This window comes from Lissotriton vulgaris, chromosome 11 (genome assembly GCF_964263255.1).
Source record: "Lissotriton vulgaris chromosome 11, aLisVul1.2, whole genome shotgun sequence".
Taxonomy (NCBI): domain Eukaryota; kingdom Metazoa; phylum Chordata; class Amphibia; order Caudata; family Salamandridae; genus Lissotriton; species Lissotriton vulgaris.
Window position 1 is genome coordinate 122,767,309 of NC_141699.1, and position 21,432 is coordinate 122,788,740.

Below are 21,432 nucleotides of genomic sequence, written 5' to 3' on the forward strand. Positions count from 1 at the left end.
TCTCGACGGTATTCCTGGTGGAGAGGGCCCACCGATTCTTGGCACCACGTCCGAAGTCTGGAGCACCCCCGCGCATCATAATAGCACGACTGTTGAACTACAGGGACAGGGACATTGTCCTCAGATGGACACGAGAAAAAGGCGACATTACTCACCAAGGTAACAAACTCGACTTCTATCCAGATCACACTATAGCGTTCCAGTTGGCCCGCAAGGAATATAACTCAGCGAAAAAGAAGCTCAGAGACTTAGGGGTGGAATATTCCATGCTTTATCCCGCAAAACTTAAAGTAAACCAAGAAGGAAAATCAATGGTTTTAACCACACCACAGGCAGGTCAAGAATTTATCAAAAAATTAGACAGGTGGAGACGCACACCAGAACGTGAAGAACGGAAGGACGACGAGAGCTGAGAGATACCAACAAGGTAATGCTGTACCAATGTAGACTTATGATATAAAGTACTGCCGATGTATAGCGCCTGGAAACTAGACTGAAGTGGACTGAGACAAGGTGTGCTTTCCTATCACTTTTCTCGAACACACTGAACAATGGCCACATAAACAATATGACAGACATGATCTTTGTTTGATGGTGGGTGGGATACCCTGAACGCTCCACGAGCCGTGAAAAACAAACCCAAGACTGATTTTTGCCATAATTAGCGAGTTAATGATGATTGTAGATCGCTTATACACTGCAATTACATTGTGCAAGGACACAAGAGATATGAGATGAATGCACCGATCCGACACAGTCTATAGTAAAATGATTACATCAACATGCTGTTGAAAGGTGAAGACCATATTGATACAAGGGAAACTAACTAGGGGTAAATTTCGTGACCCAGTTACGTAAACATTTCCCACGTACACTGAGCAGATATTTGGTTTTGGCGGGAAATGCACTGTCGGTGATCTGCATAGTGGCAGAAAGGGACCTTACTGACACAACGGTGAGGCACTAACATGATAATGATTTGACGCTCCTACAGAGTAGGGATCAAGGTCTTGGATTGGGGGCTTTGTAGCTCCGACACATTACATAGAATTACGACAGCATAGGAAAAGACTGTAGCTTTATAGCACCATGATTGCGTTAATTGACTGTGACGGTCTACCCGTCCACACCCACAATGTGGGTGAAGATGTGTGAACCTGGTGGACCCCCTACATGGGTGTTCCCCAAAACATGTTGGTTTCATAGTTTAACCTGTTTGGGGTTCTGGCTTTGGCAGAATTGGGTTGCTGAAGTGGGTGGGGGGGAAAAAGGAACCGTTGGGGATGTTTGTTGCAAATCACTGTATCTGAGAAGCATTGCAAACTCCAAATCACTTTTTCTGTATGAGATGGTAGATTTCCTTGTAGTAGCCAACGGGCCAAATAGCAAATTACAAAAGGTGAATAGAGTCGAGACCATGAGTGGTAAAGTCACACGCTGAAATCCTAAAGGGCACTAACCTGAACTTTCTTACTTGGAATGTAAGGGGTATGAATCATCACAAAAAAGTGTGACTGTTATTTGCATACCTCACAAGACACAAGATAGACATTGCCTTCCTCCCGGAGACACACATTGCAGCACATACAACGAATACCATAGGAAGGAGGTGGGCGGAGTCTGTGCATAGTTCCAACTACTCATCGTACGCACGAGGTGTAAGCATACTAATCAGAAAAGATATTAATTTCCGAGTATCAAAGGTACTCGAAGATCCGGAAGGTAGATATGTTATAGTCCTTGGCTTACTCAGACACCACACAGTAGCTTTAGTGAACACGTACGGACCAAACACGGATGATCCAGGTTTTTTCACAAAATTATGGCATGTTATATCAGATTTAAATGTACCGCATTTGGTGTGGGGAGGCGACTTTAATATAGCACTACATGATGGGTTAGACAGGTCACCTACCACGGTAGAAACACACAAACGAGCACGCGAGAACTGCAAGATGCTATAGAAGAGTTACATCTAAGGGAAATTTGGAGGACACGCAACCCAGGCTATGCGGAAGCCACACACGTCTCGGCAGCGCATCACAGCTGGTCGAGGATAGACTACTGGTTGGGGTCAAGTGATGTATCTTTATGGACAGCAGATGTTAAACACTTACCACGCACACTCTCTGACCACAGCCCAGTACTATTGTCATTGCAGCTACCTAATTATGTGCCCCCGCCCTTCACCTGGCAATTTAATGCAACGGCGCTCCTAGACACAGTATACACAGAAACCATACACAAAGCCATAGCAGAATGCTTTGACCTCAACGCTCCGTCGACGGAAGACAAGGGGTTATTGTGGGAAGCTTTCAAAGCGACGATAAGGGGAAAATGTATTAGCACAACAGCGGGGATACTAAAAGATATTAGACAGCAGATACGGACTAGGGAAGACAAACTGAGTGCACTGGAGCGTCGATTTGAACACACACAAGATATTTCCATACTGGGAGATATCAAACAAGTCCTGTCTGAACATCAGGAATATGCAAATGCAGAAATTAAGTACACCACAAAGCGGGGTATAGCCAGGGCATATGGGGAAGGTGGCAGGCCGGGAAGGGTATTCGCTCAGAAGATATGTACAGGCCGTGCCCCACAGCACATTCATACAGTAAGGGAGACCGCTGGAAACAATAGATATGACATGAAAGGGATACTGGAGGAATTCTGTAAGACTTATGGCCACCTTTATAAATCGATTTTGTGCGTCTCACCTGACACCATCTTAGACTACATGGAGGATGTTGAAATCGCCTGGCTATCGGATGGTCATAGGGCATATCTGTCCAGCCCGATCACGGTAGAAGAGGTAACCGAGATTATTAAAGCTCTCCCTAACGGTAAGGCGCCAGGGCCTGATGGGTTTACTGGAGAGTTCTATAAAGCGTTTGTTGATCAGCTGGCCCCGCACTTGGTAGGGATGTATGGGGAAGCGCACGAGAAACAAATTCTCCTGGCATCTCTTTGAGAGGCGATGTTAATCACCCTGCTGAAGCCCGGGAAAGATCCAGAGCTTTGTGACTCGTATAGGCCCCTATCACTTATAAATGTGGATGCAAAAATCCTAACATCATTGCTGGCCGCACGCCTAAAGCCATTAATGCCATTGCTGATTAGACCAGATCAATCAGGTTTTATACCTGAAAGTGCAACGACACATAACAAAAGGACATTATTTGCCCTTTCCCATTACCTAACGCCAGACACCAAAGCTGCGGCGATCCTTCTGGACGCAGCAAAAGCTTTCGATACAATTGAATGGGCTTTCCGATAATGTTCACACAATGGATTGCTATGCTGTACAAGGATCTGTCGGCTAGAATAAGGGCGATTGGTTACGTTTCGGACCCGGTAGCGATCGGTAGGGTTGCCCCTTGTCCCCCCTGCTGTTCGCGCTGGTGCTGGAGCCTCTAGCATGCAAAATCAGGCAACACCACCACTATTATTCGGCACTACAGTTCCCAACACGACCCTTACATATATCCTTATATGCCGACGATATGGTGCTATATGTGAAAGACCCTGCCCAAAACCTCAACTCATTGTTGAGGGAATACATTAAATGTGGTCAACACTCTGGTCTGCAGATCAACTGGGCCAAATCCCTAATATTAGCGCTAACTGACAGCACCACCCCATTTGCATTGGATTACCCACTGGAATGGCAGGACGAACCCACAAGATACTTAGGCATCTGGTATCACCGGGACCCTGAACTGGTCATTCGCACGAACTATGGGAGGGTCATTTCCGACATGGAGGAGAGAATAAACAGATGGAATAAATTACCACTTTCGTTAGCAGACAGAACTGCCATAGTGAAAATGGTGCTTCTACCTAAGTTTCTCTACTTTTTTAACAACATTCCTATCAAACCACCGGCAGCAGTCTTCCAAAACATAGATTGGTCCTAAATCTTATCTGGGCAAGAAAACAGGCTAGACTTGAACTCCAAACATTAACGCTACCATATGCGCAGGGCGGTTTTAAGGTGCCAGATCTTTATCTCTATTATCTGTGCCCGCAAGCGCAATTCGCTTTCTACTGGTACCACGAGATACCCTTCATGTCGCACGTAGCTATTGAGACAGGAGATGCCCACCCCATTCCTTTGTCGGCAATATTGCCACACAAGCGTCCACCACTGCATACAAAAGACATAAATACGATAGATGCCACCAACACAGCATGGCAACTGATGGCAAAAAAAGCAAAAAAGCTCCCGCTGTATGCACCTGACTTACCTACAGCACATCATCCGGAGCTATCGGTGACGCAAGAAACAGTAGGCATGGAACTGTTACAACGTGCAGGATTGATAAAATGGGCTATCTTTACGAGGAAGAACGTTTTAAAACACTAGACACATTGAGTTATATTAGTAACCCGACTTTACTGTTCACTTCCACTTATTACCGATTGCAGAGGGCAATGAAGGAGCTGTAAACTGTATACCCTGAAGAGCCTCAGCAACTGCTCTCCTTACAATACCTGCTGACAACGCCCACAGCAGCGCATTTAGTTTCCAGGTTATATGCCAGGTTACAGGAAGACATCGCGAACAACACAGACAAAATGAGGCTTAAATGGAATAGCGTTATAGATGAACCACTATCTACAGAGGAATGGTCCGTAACATGTATGTTAACTGACATGCTTACCCCAAATGGTAACCTAAGAATAATTCACTACAAATACTTACATCAAATGTACTACACACCACACAAATTGCATAGATACGGTTTAAGTGCAGACTGGCTTGGAGTTGCCCCGGGATAGCGGACTATTGGGGAGAAGTGACAGAAGCACTAGGCGTAATGCTAGACACGCATATAGAATGTTCAGTAAAAGTGTGCCTGTTGGGCCTGGTTCCGAATATACGAGCAAGAAAGCGTAAGTTCTGTGGAATAGCATTGCTAATGGCTAAGCGTAGAGTCTCACTCCTATGGAACAGCAAAAGGCACCCTAAGATGAAAAACTGGTTGGCGGATCTCACATATTGTAAAGACACGTTAAACACGTATGAGGAGGAACTACCGGCAGGTGCTAGACCCAAAGACTACTGGATGTACCTAATTGAATATCTGAAGGGGAGGTCAACGCCAGATGGTGAGTACACAGTAGTTTCTTTTTTTTTTGTTTGTTTCCTCTGTTGGTAAGGCCTGTGATAACATGGGGACACCATGTCAGAAATCAATAACAGAATACCACGAACACGACAGGAGTGAGAATGTTGTGAGGCAGTGCTCTTTGTTAAGTTATGGGAAAAGTTAAGGATGTTAATATGTAGGAAAATTTACAAAATGTTCTACTGTGACGACATATCAGAATAGAATTTGCCTAACATGCAGAACAAGTAATAACTGTTAATACAAAACGCCGCCGGGCCTCCGGGATGCCGGTAAAGAAAGGCTGTGTCACACCAGTTGCTACCCCCATATTGACATGAATATCATGCTGCCGGCCTCAGGGTTGTAGGCACAAAAAGCGGTGTACTGTATGAAAGATGCAATAAAACAGTTTGAACATCAAAAAAATACCTGCTGAAGTCACACCTGTGCCCCTCTCAGAAGCTCCTCTTCATCAGAGCGGTTCTGGACTCGGCGCAGTTTTGGGTTTATCCTCCCGAGCAGCGGGTTTGGGATATTCAGGCTCTGATTCTGATCTTTCAGCCTTTATCCCGAGTCTCGGTCAGGTTGACGCTGCGGCTCCTGGGGCTGATGGCCTCCTGCATCCTGCTGGTGCATCACGCCAGGTGGCGGATGCGGGCGCTGCAGTGGGACCTGAAGTTTCAGTGGGCACAGCATCAGGGCAACCTGTCCGACCACGTCCTGATCTCAGAGGGCACTGCGAGACAGTTGCAGTGGTGGCTCACGGACCCGATTGGGTCAGCGTCAGATCCATCTCCCTGCCCCAACCGGAGCATGTAGTAGTGACGGATGCGTCCCTCCTGGGATGGGGGGCCACATGGGAGAGGTGGAGATCAGAGGCCTCTGGTTTCCCACGGAGTCCCAGCTCCTATCAACCTTCTGGAGCTGCGGGCGATCTGGCTTGCACTGAAGGCATTCCTTCCCACTGTCCGGGGAAGTGTAGTGCAGGTGTTCACGGACAACACCACCGCAATGTGGTACTGCAACAAACAGGGCGGGTGGGGTCGTGGACCCTTTGTCAGGAGGCTCTGCGCCTCTGGACATGTCTGGAACACCAGGGCATCACCCTGGTGGTTCAACACCTGGCAGGTTCTCTGCACGCCAGGACAGACGAACTCAGGCGTCAGTGCATGATGGATCACGAATGGCATCTGAACTCGGACGTGGCACAAGGTCTCTTTCAGCAGTGGGGAGAGCTTTGGTTAGATCTATTCACCACCGAAGAGAACGCGCAATGTCATCAGTTCTGCGCCTTGGAATTTTCAAGGCAGCACTCGCTCAGCGACGCTTTTCGTCACGAGTGGAGCTGCGGTCTGTTGTACGCCTTTACGCCTATACCACTTCTTCCCAGAGTCCTGAAGAAGATCAGACGCTACCGGGCCCAAGTCATCCTTGTGGCTCCGGACTGGGCACGAAGATACTGGTATCCCGAGCTACTCAGCATGTCAGTCGATCCTCCGATTAGTCTGCCTCTTCAGGAGGACCTTCTGTCGCAGCAGCAGGGGACGGTCCTCCACACGAACCTGTCCAGTCTCCACCTACATGCATGAAGATTGAGCGGCGACAGTGGAGGCCATTTGACTTGCCTCCTGAAGTCTGTGATGTGATTCTGGCAGCCAGGCGTCCCTCCACAAAAACGGTATACGCCTGCAGGTGGAACAAATTTGTGGCATGGTGCACAGCAAAGGCTGTGGATCTACTTTCCACCCCCCTTTCAGAGGTTCTCCTCTTCCTTCTTTCTCTTGCCCAGCAGAGCTCTGCTCTGAGTACTATCAAAGGCTATCTCTAAGCCATTTCAGCCTTCTTAAGGCTTCCTGATCAGCCTTCTCTTTTCAAGTCCCCTGTTGTAAATAGATTCTTGAAAGGTATCACACACATGTTTCCTCCTGTTCCCTTCGTGATGCTTCAGTGGGATTTAAACCTTGTACTGACTTATCTGATGTGCGCTCCCTCCGAGCCACTGCATAACTGTCCTCTTCGTCTTCTGACTCTTAAAACTGCATTCCTGGTTGCCATCACCTCTGCCAGGAGAGTGAGTAAGCTCCAGGCTCTGACTTCTAAGCCTCCTTTCCTCTGTCCATCCAGACAAAGTTGTTTTGAGGACTCGTCCTTCTTTCCTGCCCAAGGTGGTTACAGCCTTTCATATCGGGCAGTCCATCACCTTTCCCACCTTCTTTCCGCCTCCGCATCCCTCAAAAGAGGAAGAGAGGCTCCACCGTCTGGACCCAAAACGTGCGCTCTCCTTATATCTAGACCGCACACACCAGTTCCGGGTGGACGACCAGCTCTTTGTTGGTTACGTGGTGCTAAGAATGGACGGGTGGTGCACAAGCGGACCATCTCTTGGTGGGTAGTTTTGTGCATCAAGGTCTGTTACTCCTTGGCGAAAAAGAAGCCTCCTCTGGGGCTGCGCGCCCATTCCACTCGAGCCTCGGCGGCTACTACTGCCCTGGGTCGGGGAGTCCCCTTGCAGGACATCTGTCAGCAGCTACGTGGGCCTCGCTGCACCCGTTTGCTAAGCACTACTGCCTGGACAGCCAAGTCCTGGGAGATGGCTTTTTCGGCCGTTCCATTCTCCAGGACTTCCTTGTGTGATCTTGGTTCGCAGACCCACCACCGGGGTTGGTATTGCTGGAGTATCTATTCTAAGGTAAGGAATCTAGCACTAACCTGTTTCTTTCAGATGCACAAGTTACTTACCTTCGGTAATGATATATCTGTAAGAAACAGTAGTTAGGGTTAGATTCCTTATCGCCCCACCCATCCTCCCCGTTCGACGTACTGATATCTAGGGTTAAAGTATCTCCCTTGAGGGCCCCGGTTTCATGGCACCAGTGTCGGTTTCTTGCATGGCTCTGCGTTCCTGGCGTGGAAATCTATGTACAGAACTGATGTCCACGTGCGAGGGCGGCGTCTAAGCACTCCGACGTCATCCCGGCGATCACGACGCCGACGATGGACACGGAGCCGCAGACGAAGCCTACCGACGCTCAGGGGTAATGCTGACGAAAACTTTCCGGATCCAGTCTGAGGCCTGGGGATATTCTAAGGTAAGGAATCTAACACTAACTACTGTTTATTACAGATATATTGTTACTGAAGGTAATTAACTTGTGCATTGAGACAATTATCTGTGTGTCATATGCATTAGACACCAATACAAAGTCGTAGCTTTTGATTAATTTGTCCAGAGGGATAACGTACAGATTAAATAATGTCGGACTCAGGAGGATCCCTGAGGTACTCCACAGGATAGTGAGATGGATGAGGAGATAAAGACTCCAAGAGCCACCGCTTGGGAGCTATCTGATAAAAAGGAGCTCAGCAGGGAGAGCGCTTTATCCCTGATCCTGAGCGAGGATAGACAGTCAACCACAGATCATGGTTGACCGTGTCAAAAGCCACTGAAAGATCCAACAGGATCAGGGCCGCACTCCCCCAACCATCCAAAGTTTGTCTGTGCTCTTCAGTGGCAGTAATCAAGGCTAGCTCTGTGCTATGGAGGGTGCGAAATACATATTGAGATGGATCAAGACTAGCATTATTCAAAATGAAGGTGGTTAATTCCATATCAATAGTTTTTTTTATTACCTCTGAAGGGAAAGGCTGTCTCAAGATAGGCCTAAAGTTAAGGGTGTTGTTAGCGTCCAAATTGGACTTTTTCAACAGCTGTAGTATGGATGTTTTTTTCCATTAAGTGAGAAATCGCCCTGACATAAGCATTAGATTAAAGATATACATGAGAGCAGTGGCTATGATCTCTGGGGACAGATGTATAATTCTCAGTGGGCAGGGGTCGGAGGGAGATCCTGATTTGACTGCTAAGATAATCTTTAAAATCTGATCTAAGGTTAAGATGGTAAACGACAAGAGCGTTGGTATTGCCGGGTCGCATTGAGCGGGCTATGAAGATAATTTGCTCAATTGGGTTGGTGTCTGGTCTGAGCCTTTGTCCTGGAGCATAACAGTGTCATAGACAGATTTAAATTTATGCTGAAATGACATAGCTAGTGAGTTGCAAAATTGTTGGCTAGCTCCGAGATCATGTGTGTCTGGAAGCTTCGAGAGACTTTTTACAGTGGCAAATAATACTTCTGAGCAGCCATTCCCTGCTTCAATTTTTTTTTTTTTAAGTAGGAAGCCTTTTCCTTCAGTATTAGGTTCTTATAGACTTTGTATTCCGATTTTGTGCAAGGATTATCATCTAATCTCCATTTTTTTTCTAATCTTTGACATATTTGTTTGTGAGCTCTAAGTGAGTCGTTGAACCAGGGTCCCGAAGCTGAGAGCCTTAGACGCCAATGGCTAACAGAAGGAGCTAATGGCAAAATTAGAGTCAATCCAAGAGTGATAATTTGCTGCTGCGATGTCTAGCTCAGGGGGTGTCTCCTGCAAGGATTGAGTGAGCAGGATTTTTAGTTATTCAGCTTCTATCTTATTCTAAGGCCGCCCGGTGATCAACTTTTCAAGGTATTTATCAGACACTTTTTGTGGGAGTGAAATTTCAAACAGAATTGCCTTGTGGTCAGACCATATATGGGGAAGTAAGCTGGTCCATTCAAGGTTGGGATTGTCCGAAAAAATCCCATCTAGACAATGCCCTGCTATATGTGTTGGGCCCTTTACAATTTGACTTAGTCCTGTGCTGGACATTTGATCAAGGAGTGCTTCTGTTTCACAGTCAAAGACATTTTCCATGTGGAAGTTAAAATCTCCTAGAATGGAGAAGTTGGAAGAATCTGCCTTGACTTCTAGAAGTTGACCAATACAATCAATTGACCCTGGGTGGGCAGTAGAGTAGTATGCCGTTAACAGAATTCTGTCTGTCTAGTTCGATTTTGAAGGCTATAGCCTCACAATCTAGCTTGTCAGGGAGAGGTTTGACCCAGGACTTGAGGCTGATTCTAAGGATTAGGGCTAATTCTCCCCCTTTTTTCTTTATCTGCCTATCTACTCTATGGATCTTGAATCCTCCAGGAAGGGCCAAAAGTAAGTCTGGGTCTGAAGAAGCATCGGCCCACGTTTCCGTGATGATAGCCATTTCTATTTGATGGGCTTCAATGAATTCGCGGAATGCAATAGTATTTTTAATCAAAAATCTTGCGTTTATAAGCACACAAGGAATCTGAGTTGGCTTTCATCCATTTATTAATCTAGGCCATGCAACCATTCAAGCGTTCTCCTGTTTCAGTTGGGTTACAAGATATTGAGACAATTAGCTAGTGTTATCAACATATGATACGACCGAAACCACAAGATTTTATCAGCTTTGCCAGCTGTGTTACATATAGATTAAAAAGGGTGAGGCTTAGAGACGAGCCCTGCAGTACCCCGCATCTCAACCTAAATTGATCAGAGGAGAAGGATCCCATTGTTACATGTTATACTCTGTCTGACAGGAACGATTTAAGAGTTTTTAATGCTGCATCTTTTATTCTAAACCCTGAGAGTCAGTTGATTAGAATGTCGTGGTTGACTGTGTAGAAGGCTGCAGAAAAATCCAATAAATCTGTAAGAAACACGTTAGTTTGATTCCTTACCTTAGAATATCCCCAGGCGTCAGACTGGATCCGGAAAGGTTTCATCAGCAGTACCCCTGCGCATCGGTAGGCGTCATCTGCGGCTCCGCATCCGTCGTCGGCGTCGTGACCGCCGGGATGACGTCGTCTGAGTACTTAGACGCTGCCCTCGTGCCCTGACATCGGTTCTTCTGTTTTTTCTGCGCCAGCAAGCGCAGATCTAGGAAGAGCTAGTACCCTTAGTCACTTTTTGACTAACTTTTTGGTCTATTTTAGGTACACCTTTCCGCCTATACCACTTCTGCCCAGAGTGCTGAAGAAGATCAGGCGTGACCGGGCCCAAGTCATCCTTGTGGCTCCGGACTGGGCACAACGATACTGGTATCCTGAGCTACTCAGCATGTCAGTAGATCCCCCGAGTCGTTTGTCTCTTCAGGAGGACCTTCTGTCGCAGCCGCAGGGGACGGTCCTCCATCCGAACCTGTCCAGTCTCCACCTACATGCGTGGAGATTGAACGGCGACAGTTGAGGCCATTTGATTTGCCTCCTGAAGTCTGTTATGTCATTCTGGCAGCCAGGCGTCCTCCACAAAGACGGTATACGCCTGCAGGTGGAACAAATTTGTGGCATGGTGCACAGCAAAGGCTGTGGATCCACTCTCTGAGGTTCTCCTCTTTCTTCTTTCTTCTTTCTCTTGCCCAGCAGGGCTCTGCTCTGGGCACTATCAAATGCTATCTCTCTGCCATTTCGGCCTTCTCGAGGTTTCCTTATCAGCCTTCTCTTTTTAAGTCCCCAGTTGTAAATAGATTCTTGAAAGGCTTCACGCACATTTTCCCTCCTGTTCCCTTCGTGATGCCCCAGTGAGACTTGAACCTGGTTCTTACTTATCTGATGTGCGCTCCCTTTGAGCCACTTCATAATTGCCCTCTTCGTCTTCTGACTCTCAAAACTGCTTTCCTGGTTTCCATCACCTCTGCCAGAAGAGTGAGTGAGCTCCAGGCTCTTTCCTCTAAGCCTCCTTTCCTCTCTGTCCATCCAGACAAGGTTGTTCTGAGGATTTGTCCTTCTTATCTGCCCAAGGTTGTTACTGCCTTTCACATTGGCCAGTCTATTACCTTGCCCACATTCTTTCCGCCTTAGCATCCCTCGAAAGAGGAAGAGAGGCTCCACTGTCTGGACCCAAAACATGCGCTCTCCTTTTACCTCAACTGCACACAACAGTTCCGGGTGGACGACCAACTCTGGCTACGTGGGCGCTAAGAAGGTATGGGCGGTGCACAAGCGGACCATCTCTCGGTGGGTCGTTTTGTGCATCAAGGTCTGCTATTCCTTGGCTAAAAAGGAACCTCCTGGGGGGCGTGGCTAGCAGCCGATGATGGCGGCCGCGGCTTTGGGAGGCTCCCAGGAAGAAGCGGCTTCCCGCAACAATCCGTGACTAATATCCTTTTCCCCACTAGCTGTGTGGGGCGGACCGGACCCGGAGTCCGTGCGGCTATCACTGCCGAAATTTCGGGAGCGGCGGAGGCTTGAACGGGTACTGAATCACCGACTGAAGACCGAGGAGGAGCTGGGCCTACCTTCCGCAGTGCAGCCACGGAGCCACAGTGCGTCTGCAGCCGGCCGGAAGTGGCCTGGTGTCGAGGGAAGAGTGACCGGAAGTGCCGGCTCGCCGGGAGCGTCACTCCGATAATCCACGGAGCTCCCTCCAGTGACCCAGGTACACGAGCGCTTCCAAGTGCAGCCCTTTCATGTTTGCCGGCCCGCGTGACCCACCCGGAGGTGTAGAGGACACCGTGCAAACTGGGCTCGGCGCCGCCATTCTCCCGCTGCACCCACGAGGCGCACCAGGTCCCAGCAGCGGCCATCTGCACATCACGGTGCCCACTGTCTGTGGGAGACGGCAGCGTGTGCAGACCTATCCACGAGGGCGCCGAGTAGCGCTCACTAGCCGCGCCGTCGGAGGGGCGGGGGCCCGGACTGCGCTCACATCAAGAGGGCACTGGGGTGAGGCATACCACGGGGGCATAGCCCGGTGTTGGCTATAATTTGCAACAAGCCACCCAATTACCCAACAGGCCCGCTACAGGGGTGTGGATTCGACATAGACTCGGCAACCGGCTGGTGCATAGCGCCTGTAAGGGCACCCCCTCCCCTACTGTGAACTTGCGAGGAGACGTCCTCCTCCCTCACTGTGAATCTGCCTACACGCCTCAACGCGGCCGACCACCGCAGCACGTGGGGACGGTCCAGCTCCGTTCAGACGCGTCCAACTGCGCCCTTTTGGCGGCATCGCTACAGCCTGCACCATGTCACACAGGGGCCTTAAAAACACCTCAACTCAAGCCAAGCTGGACAAATTTGCGTACGAGAGACAGTCACCGCCCCAGGAGCAACGCAAGAATGCCGGAAAAGTGGTGGAGACCGACGGGGCAAAAAAGGCCACGCTTGATGATGTCCTTGCGGCGTTGGCCCAGGTGCAGGCAACGGTGGGTGCCACGGCAACTGAAGTCAACCTAATAAGGGCGGATCTCCAGAAAATGAATGAGAGGGTCAAGCAGGTCGAAGTGGTTACTAAATCGCTGGTCGAGGATGTGTCCAAACTGCAAACGGCGATGGAACGGCTGCAGACTGATAACAAGCTGCTCAGAGACAAACTGGATGACCAGGAAGGTCGCTCCCGGCGCAACAATGTTCGCATTATAGGTGTGCCGGAATCGGAGGACAAGGGGGCACTGGACCTCTACGTGGAGGACTTGGTCAAGAATCGGCTCCAACCCAAGGGACTCTCGAACTTCTTCTCGGTCGAAAGGGCTCACCGCATTCCGGGGGGAAAACCCAAGACGGGAGGCGCGCCGCGACCAATTTTGGCTAGACTGTTCAATTTCCGAGATCGTGATGCCATTTTACAGGCTGCGAGAGTGGCGCTGGCCACTCAAATCCAGAACTCGAGGATTGCTTTCTTCCCGGACTACACGGCAGAGGTGTCCAGAAAGAGGAGAACGTTCCTAGAAGTGAAAAAGACCCTGAGAGAAAAGGAACTGCCGTACTCCATGATATTCCCGGCTAAGCTTCGAGTGGTTGCGGACAAAAAAGTGTGGTTTTTCGATTCCCCGGAAGCAGCCCGGGACTGGCTGGAGGGCTGGCATACTGTTGGGCGACAGCGCAGGACGCACAGACCGGATCAAGACCGTAGAGGTGGCAGCAGAACTGGCTCACAAACGTCTGGCCGAGTGGAGGGAGCGGAACGCTCTCCATCCCGAGGATTTGAAGGGGGAGGTGGGGACGAATGACTCCTACCCCGGACTCTGCGTTGTTAAAAGTCGCTGATTCCCAATGTGACTTGTTGTTTAAACTGCTGCACGTGGACTCTGGCATGGCCGCCCCGACAGCCTACAGGGAGGCCGCCTGCCCGGGGAGACGCTCTCCCCCCTACACGCAAGTACTCTGGTTGTGGGATGGGAAAAGCACTCTGCTCAGTTGGGGTGGCGGGCAATTCGAAGTCCGTTTGGCAGGGGGGCAGGGAGGGGGTTTGTTTTGTAATGTTCTTGTTGTTGTTGGTAATGTACGCAAACGGTCGGGGTCAATGTTTCAATTCCTGTGTGTGCCAGTGCAAGTTGATGGGGATGGCCAGTGATACTATGCCCCAGTGATGTCCCTTGGTTCTTTGCTATGCGACGGCATAGCCGCTAGATCAGTTCTGCTTCTCAGCCGATGCATCATGAGCCCTGTAATCACCAATGGCTGATAACTCTGTCCCGGCAGGGGGAGTAGAGTCCACCGACTCACAATGCCTTCCCCTGCGTTTAATGTCCTGGAATGTGAGGGGCTTGGGAGACAAGGTTAAGCGGGGGTTGGTATTGACAGCAATTAAGCGACAGCGGCCTACCATAGCCCTGTTGCAAGACACCCACCTGGTAGGGGGGGCTGTAAAGGCCTTGGACAGACGCGGTTATAAAATGTGGGTTCACTCCGAGTTCACGTCCGGTTCCAGGGGGTCCGGCATTCTGGTACAGAAAAACTCACGATTCCTGCCTTTGTCGACTAAGACTGATGACCAGGGCTGCTTTGCGGCCCTACACGGACAGTGGGAGGGAAAGCTCTTTAACGTAGTGTCCGTGTATATTTCACCAGCATTGCAGTCGGTCCACCTCCCGAAACTGGGAGAATTCCTCCTGACTCTCCCCAAGGGTGAGACCATTATGGGGGGGGATTTTAATGCGGTCATGGACACACAACTAGACAAATACCCCGCACCGGCTCTGCAGGGGGGGGGCTCCTACCTCCAGCGATTTACAGCGGCTATGGGACTGACTGATGTCTGGAGACACTTGCACCCCAGCGCGCAGCAATACACTTTCCACTCTGCGGTGCATGGTAGCCTCTCGCGCATTGACTACTTCCTGTCGCTGGGTGAGGGCCTCCGACATATTGATGCAATGGTAATTCACCCTCGAGGGATTTCGGACCACTGGCCACTCACACTGACACTTTCCTCACAGGCAAGAGCGCGCAAACGCATTTACCCCATTAGTGCAGCCTACTTAAAAGTCCCACAGGTTCTTAAAAACACAACAAAGCAATATTTCCTTGAAAACATGCATTCAGTGCGCTCCCCGGAAACACTCTGGGAAGCCTATAAAACGGTCCTACGGGGGCAAGCCATTAATTCCATTACGGGGCATAGGAGGCAGCTGTCACAGGAACTGGCCGATCTGGAGGTGGCATTGCAGGAACGGACCGAAGCTCACGAACGACACCCCTCTCCCTCCGGCCTTCACGCACTCACCCTCCAACAGCAACTATATAATGCTCACTTGCGCCTGCTGGTAAAAGGACACATAGCCGACACTCAAAATAGAATTTATGAGGTAGGTGACAAAGCAGGGAAAATGCTGGCGTGGCTTGATAAGCGGGAGGGAAATTCCAGGGGGATCCAGCGTCTGAAAGATGAGAGTGGGGAGGCGCATACTGATCCAAGGCGTATCACAGAATTACTGGCGGCCCATTTTGAACGAGTATACACCCCGGAATGTGTGATCACAGCTGAGAGGGCCAGAGCCCTCCTAGCTCCGATCGAGGTCCAAACATTGTCGCTGGAGGCCTCAAGTGAGTTGGAGGTGGACATTACTGCCGACGAAATCCAATTGGTGATTAAGGCTCTAAACCCGGGTAAGGCAATGGGACCGAACGGCATACCCATTGAATGGTACCAAGCGATGCCTGAGGCCCTCAGTGTACATCTGTTAGGAATGTATAGGGATTGTTTGGAGAAGGGTTCCCTCCCGCCGGACCAACGGGCAGCGACCATCGTAACTATCCCCAAGCCAGGCAAACCGCCGGAGGAGTGTTCCTCTTATCGACCCATTTCTTTGCTAAATGCTGAAGTGAAGATATTGGCTAAACTCCTAGCGCAAAGGGTCCTGCCCCATCTGTCGTCGATTATACATCCGGACCAGTCCGGATTTATGCCGCACAGAAACACAACGTTGAATCTGCGGCGGCTGCACGGTGTACTGGCTAGAGCGGACACCATCGGCGCACCAGCAGTCATTTTGGCACTTGACGCCTAGATGGCTTTTGACTTGGTGGAATGGGAGTACCTTTTTGAAACGCTGAGAAGCTTGGGGTTTGGACCTCGCTTTATTGCGTGGGTCAAACTATTGTACACCGACCCGGTGGCGCACGTGGTGGCTAACGGCCATATTTCACACACGTTCCCATTGGGGAGGGGCACGCGACAGGGGTGCCCTTTGTCGCCCCTGTTGTTTGCAATCTCCTTGGAGCCTCTTGCGACCCTTATAAGGACCTCACCCCTCCTCAAGGGTATAACATGGAAGGGGGGTTGGGAGGACCGTCTGTCATTATACGCAGACGATATGTTGCTTTATCTAACTGACCCCGAGGGTGGGGTGCCGGCTTTGCTACACATTTGCGATACATATTGATTGATTGATTGATTTTAAAACTTATATAGCGCTTACTATCACCCCACGGGTATCCTGGCGCTTTCGACTAAAAACTGAGTCACGATTAAATAGGTTACATCAGCCCTTACCTGTATAGAGGATTCCTGCTAGGCTTTGGGGAAGAGCCAGGTTTTCAGGTTCCTGCGAAATTCCAGCAGGGCGCTAATCTGTCTAAGGCTCTGGGGAAGTCCATTCTACAGCCGAGCGCCAACTACGCTAAATGCTCTACCTCCTAACCTGGCCCGTTTGAACCTGGGCACCGTGAGTAGTGAGGCACTAGATGATCGCAGTTGCCTGGAGGGTTGATACCTAGAGAACCTTTCCTCCAAAGGGACTGGCCCTAACTCATGTATCGCTTTAAAAACCAGACACAGGGACTTGAAGCGAATACGTTCTGTCACCGGTAACCAGTGCAGCTCCCTCAGTGCCATTGTTGTCGAGGAGCGGCGTTGCCAACCAAGAGCAAGTTTAGCTGCCGCCGACTGGATTCTTTGGAGCCCTTGTAGAATATATAACGGGGCCCCTAGATACAACGAATTGCAGTAATCCAGTCTGCTACCCACTATGCTACTAACTACCAGTGGGAAGTATGGAAGTATGGAAGTGTTTCCGGCTATACGTTGAACTGGACCAAATCAGAACTGTACGTTTTGCAGGGTCCGGCCCCGAATCTGGCCGGCACGTGCCCGCTGAAGTTGGCGGGCTCATCATTTAAATATCTGGGCATCCATGTCACCAAAGACCCGACAGAATTTGTTAAAAAAAATTGGAAACCTCACCTGGACAGGCTGAAACGAGATGTCATGTTCTGGTCCGGCCTGCCGCTGACACTCCTGGGCAGGGCGGCACTCTACAAGATGATGGCGCTGCCACGTTTTCTGTACGTCCTCGAAAATACACCCTATCCCGTGGCACCTAGGTTCTTCCAGAAAGTGGCAGCTCTGGTTTCAAACCTTCTATGGGGGAACCTCCCTGCACGCGTGGCACAGTCCAAGCTGCACAGAGATTGGTATGACGGGGGTATTGCGCTGCCAAACCTAAGACTATATTATTGGGCTGCACACCTTAAGCCAATAAACCACTGGATTCACGCTCCGCAAACCGAACCAGCCTTCCAGTCGGATAGGGCACAATTAGGCACAGATACTCTGTTGGGTCCGTTGTATGACCACCGCAAGGTGCGGGCCTTAGTGGGCCCCACTAAATTAACAGTTCAATTGTGGCACACGGCAACAGCGGCACTGGGCTGGAAAGGGAAAATCACTAAAATGACTCCGCTGTGGGATTCTCGGGCACTGGGCAATATGAGGAATACTAAGGGTTTTGCTCACTGGGATACGATAGGTATTTCCACGGTGGGTGATTTGTGGGAGAGGAATGCTGTGATACCCTTTGCCCGGCTAAAAGAACTATATGATTTGGGTGACAGGGAGCTTTATAGGTACATCCAAATACAACACGTACTGCTCACAGCCCTGCCCCCCGACACACCTCTGCCTGAGTCCTCGCCTCTGGAGGACCGCCTCCTCACTGACTACATGTTAGAAAGGGCAACGTCACTCACTTACCGCAAATTGCTCAATAACTCCCCGGATCCAACACTCCAACTAAAGGGGAAATGGGAGGGGGACATCGGCGATATGGACAAACATGAATGGTATGAAGCACTTGGGTCCCCTAAGGAAGTAGGCATTTCAGCGCGCATGCGACTAGTGCAGTTCAAGATCCTACACAGGGTTTATTATACGAGAACCATGCTACACCGCATACATCAGACGCCCCATCCATACTGCCTTCGTGGGTGTGGGGAGGAGGGCAAGTTTTTTCACACCATATGGGAGTGTCCCAAGATACAGGAATACTGGAAGAAAATACTCCGCACAATTTCACAAACATTAAACCGGTCCCTGCTGCCTGACCCACGGAGGTGCTTACTTCACATTTGGGAGCCTACTGACCTTTCCAGATATGAACAGCTCTGGGTCACGGTGGGGTTGATGGTGGCAAAGCGTGACATAGCGCAGCGATGGGGTGTGGCAGACCTACCGTCCAAGTCCCAATGGTGTCTACATATGGATAGAGTGATGGTGACCGAGAGGGTGGTATATTCCAGCCGAGCCTGCCCAGGGAAATGGAATAAGGTGTGGCTGCAATGGAATGGGTACAGGGGGGACATTTGTGAACCCTTGTTGGAAGATGATCAGGAGGACTCTGACGAGGAGGGGGAGGAGGGATGAAGCTGGATGAAGTGGTTGGGCAGGAGGACGACCAAGGCCGCTACATGCGTTCCTTCCTTTGAACGGCTGAATAAGGGACGGGGGTGGATGTAAGCACAACGTGGGCGGGGGCGATCGAACACTGGGGTACGAGACGGGAGTAGGCATCTCCCAAGAGGCACTTGCAATTCGAACGGCATTGATCCATGTCTGACCGTAATGTCATTCCTAATGTTTTCAGTTTAGAGTTTGTTGTTTTTCAAAAATAAGAAAAAATGCCATCAAAACCTCCTCGAATGTTGACAATGCTATTTCAAATGCACTTTTACTTTGCAGTATGCTTTACTGGACAATTGCTGAAACTGTTGATTTATTTACCACAATGCAAAGCTACACCGTGACTAATGAGCACGTATTAGCGGCCGGCCCACAGGGTTGTAGCCATTCCGCTGTGTAATATGCAAAGTGCAATAAAGGTTTTAAAAAAAAAAGGAACCTCCTGTGGGGCTGTGCGCCCATTCCACTCGGGCCACGGCGGCTTCTACTGCCCTGGGTTGGGGAGTCCCTTTACAGGACATTTGTCAGGCAGCTACGTGGGCCTCACTGCACACGTTTGCCAAGCACTACTGCCTTGACAGTCAAGTCCGGAGAGATGGCTTTTTTGGCCGTTCTGTTCTCCAGGACTTCCCGGTGTGATCTTGGTTCGCAGACCCACCACCGGGGTTGGTATTGCTGGGGTATCTATTCTAAGGTAAGGAATCTAACTAACGTGTTTCTTTCAGATGAACAAGTTACTTATCTTCGATAACGATATATCTGTAAGAAACACTAGTTAGATAGATTCCTTACCGCCTCACCCATCCTCCCTGTTCTGCAAACCGATATCTAGGGTTAAGGTATCTCCCTTTGAGGGCCTTAGTTTCATGGCATCAGTGTCGGTTTCTTGCATGGCTCTGCGTTCCTGGTGCGGAAAGCTATTTACTGAACTGACGTCAGTGTGAGAGGGCTGCGTCTAAGTACTCTCACGACATCATCCTGGCGATCACAACGCTGACGACGGACGCGGAGCCACAGACGACGCCTACCGAAGCGCAGGGATACTGCTGACGAAAACTTTCCGGATCCAGTCTGACATCTGGGGATATTCTAAGGTAAGGAATCTAACTAATGTTTATTACAGATATAGCGTTACCGAAGGTAAGTAACTTGTTCGATAAGGCCGCCTTCCCTCCTTCATCCAGTATCAATAGTACCCTCTTCGGAGACTGCAAATAAGGCAGTCTCCGAGCTGTGAACAGCTTAAAATCCAAACTGGGTTGGATCTAGGAGACTTGTTATTTATGAAAGATGTTCATTACATGTTTAGTGCCATTTTTTAATACTTTTGAAGGGAACGGTACCATGGGAATGGGTCTTTAGCTGCTCTAGGTTAGATTGTTATCAGCTGAGATATGAAAACCATTTTCCAATCAGCTGGGAAAAGTCCTATCATTATAATTCTTTTGAGAATATTAGTGAGTTGGTCACTTATAATTACTGGTGCTACATGGATTATTCGTGGAGGACAGGGTTCAGCTAGTGAGCTAGGTTTGGTTAAATTCATAAGCCTTAAAGGTTATTCTGTATCAAACGGAGAGAAGGATTCAAGGGTTATTGGTGAACGTTAAGTGTTAGGGATTTCATCAACATATTCACTTTGAGAGTTGCTGGTTGTAAAGGAGTTATAGATTTCTTCAACTTTACCCTGAAAGAATTTTGCCAGTGAGTTACAAAGGTCCTGGCTACAGTATTAGTGGGGTCTGGTAGTTTAGCTAGATTTTTTATTGTGCAAGTTTTAAGACTGTCCGATATTAGAAGAAAACTATTAGCTTTTTTCTTCCATGATTAGTCTTTTATAGTCCAATATGGATTGGGCATACTTATTTTTATAATTAGGCCCATTGCCTTTCCTTTCTTCATTAGAGCTGCTTTTGTAACTTATGTTTTTTATTAAACCAGGGTTCAGACAGAGTTTTCCGCCAGCTGGAGTGGGTTTTCAGAGGTGCTAATGGCATTGATGTCAACAGCGTTGGGAGTGACTCCACGGTGCCCATATATGTGCAACCGCGTCACCTAGACATCTGTTCCTTTCTTTCTACATCAAAAGCTCTGATGTGGAGAGCTACCTTTGTCCCTTTTTTACCACTTTTTTTCCCTTTTTTGTCCAGCATTTTTTAAGCAATTTCTCCCAGTGTGCTAGGACTATGTCCCCTAACAAATCTACAGGTTTTTAATTCATGTGGGGACTGTCACAGACAGATGTCTGTGTCTGATTCCCACCTGATCTGTTTTTGGTGCCTGAGGTCGAGCCATAACCGCAAGGCCTGCGCCGAGTAGGCACCATCTGCCCCAATGGACCCAAGTAACCTCCGGCAAGTGTGGCAGAGGAGTTATGCCCTTCTTATTGATAGAAACCCCTAAACTTTTGCTGCCAGCCCCAGAACAGCTGACGGCACGAGAAGTAGGTTGTCCTTATTCCTGCAACTTTTCGATGCAGAAAAAGCATGAAGCCCTCTGACCCATACTAGATCTG